General features: G+C 42.4%; 1 protein-coding gene across 1 annotated transcript in view; it reads left to right on the top strand.

The window, feature by feature from the left end:
- NEK11 (NIMA related kinase 11) overlaps nucleotides 1-2269 on the top strand; it is a 112176-nt gene that overhangs the window by 683 nt on the left and 109224 nt on the right. The gene's annotated exons all lie outside the window — the stretch shown is intronic.

The following is a 2269-nucleotide window of genomic DNA, read 5'->3' as shown; positions in this document are numbered from 1 at the left end:
GTACGTGGAGGCTCCCCGGGGCTCGCGGGCTCCCGGCGCCGGGAAGGTGATGGTTTCAGGGCCGCCTCTCCGGGCCTCCGAGCCCACGCCTCCTCACTTCCCTCGGCTCTTACCTCCCGGACCTGCTCCCGTCCCGGGAGGATGTGTGGCTTGTGCCTCCTCCGTTTGTGTTAACCCGCTTTGCGAAAATGTAAATTTAAAATACTTGAGGCAAGGAATTATTCTTTTAACCTTAGGGTTAAGGTTTACCTTTAAGGTTAGATTCCTACTTTAGCAGAATCCGGTGTCAGATCTGCTTCCTCTTGTTACCTAGGAGGAGACTGGTAAACACTGCCCTTCCCTGTCTGTGCCCCCAGCCCCACAGTTCCCCCCCTAAGAGTCAACGTGCAGCTTTGTGAACCGTCTCTCCCTTTCCCACCACATACCCCGCCCCGCCCCCCTTGGGCAGCAAGCTGGTCTGCTGGACGCTTATCTGCCTTAACAGAGTTTACTGAAAACCTACTCTGTGCCAGGCACCGAGGACACAGAGATAAAGAAGGCGTGTTCCTTGCGCACAGGTTCCTTTACAACCTCTGTGAGGTGGGGGAGAGTGGACGCTTCCCAGTTCTCGGGTGGCTCTGTGGTCGCACAGAGGAGACTGAGTGGTTTGGGGAGGGGGCGGCCGGGCTGCTACTGGGAGGCTGGGCCAGAGGGAGCCTAGTCCCAAGGTACTCTGTAGCCTTGCCACATGGCTTAGACACTAATGGGCTTAAACGCTCATTTACAGATGAGAGCCCCTGGAAAATTGGACTTCTCAGAACTATTCTGACTTTCCCTAGACAGGGACCTTTATCTCCAGTAAGGAGGATTACTGAAAGGGTCCTTTACAGTTGAAAAGGCCATGAGTCCATACATTTTTTTTAACAGCTTAATTTGGCCAGAAAGCATCACTTTTATGTGATCGGAGGAAGCACACAAAGACACATTGGGAGCCCTGCTCTCCAGTTGTTTTTTCAGCAGTAGATTTCACTAATTTCTGTAATATTGATAATCCCACATAATTCAGGCATTTTGAGGTATGGGCCCCAGCTCTGAAGTTCCAACCCAATGCTGATGTTTTAGTATTGTCGTGATCCCATAGCCACTTAGGTGATTTGCTTTCTCCCTCCCTCCTTCCTTTCCTTCCTTCTCTGATTACTAGTTTTCCTTCTCACTGGCATTAGGTGAAACTTAACTGATTAATACATTATTTCAAGAAGGGAAATGCTGTAAATAGACATTTCCTTGTTTATGTTCTGTTCCAAGGATATTTGTAATTGGCCACCACCATGATGAAGTCTGCTGGCCATGTACCCCAAAGTACACAGATAGCATCTTGTTTTGTCATTATGCACAATAGGTTTTTGTCTTATAGCTTTGGAATTGTTGAATATGGACTGACCTGACTCCAGAGCACAGTCTTCAATTTAAAATCATGTTTTCTTTCCTTTTTTTTTCATTGCAGTATAGTTGCTTTACAATGTTGTGTTAGTTTCTGCTGTACAGCAAAGTGAATCAGCCACACGTGTACATATATCCCCTCTTCCTTCCCATTTAGGCCACCATAGAGCATTGAATAGAGTTCCCTGTACTACACAGTCTGTTCTCATTTGTTATTAAAATCATGTTTTTCTTATAGATTTAAAATAATACCCACTTTTCATAATTACTAACAAAACATTTTACATTTTGGTGAAATAAAAGTGATTTTGCCATACACATACTCATATGAAACAGTCCTGCCTTTCATAATTCTGCTGTACATTTATAGCTTTTTGAGGAATTACAGATTTACCTATAACAAATTTATGTTCAGCTAACATTAAAATACAATTTTAGATTTGAACTGCATTTGTGACACTTCTTGCTTCCAATCCAGAGAGATTACTCTATACACAGTGTGCATAATAAAAAACTTCAGACACTGGATCAGAATTTGCTTAGGATAGGAAAAAATTCATTTCGAATCCATATCCCTCTTCACATCTAATAAATTCAAATATCATGGTTTAAAGTCCACAGGAAAAAAAATAGAAAGAAACCAGCAACATGCTAATTTCTGGTTTAATCCTAACTCACCATTTATTAATCAAAATAGACATAAGGTGGGAAGAAAGAATACATAAAGCTTGATGCAGATATGTAGATTTTAGGAAATTATAAAGTTCTTGTACTTGGATGTTTTTTAAAAAGTAGGTAGGGAGTATAAAATCTTAAACAGATTATTGATTGGAAAACATATATACATCTC

This window comes from Delphinapterus leucas, chromosome 4 (assembly GCF_059928025.1).
Source record: "Delphinapterus leucas isolate spDelLeu-1000000601 "Yukka" chromosome 4, BTC_Dleu_Yukka2, whole genome shotgun sequence".
Classification (NCBI taxonomy): domain Eukaryota; kingdom Metazoa; phylum Chordata; class Mammalia; order Artiodactyla; family Monodontidae; genus Delphinapterus; species Delphinapterus leucas.
This window is presented reverse-complemented; position numbering and strand designations above follow the sequence as displayed.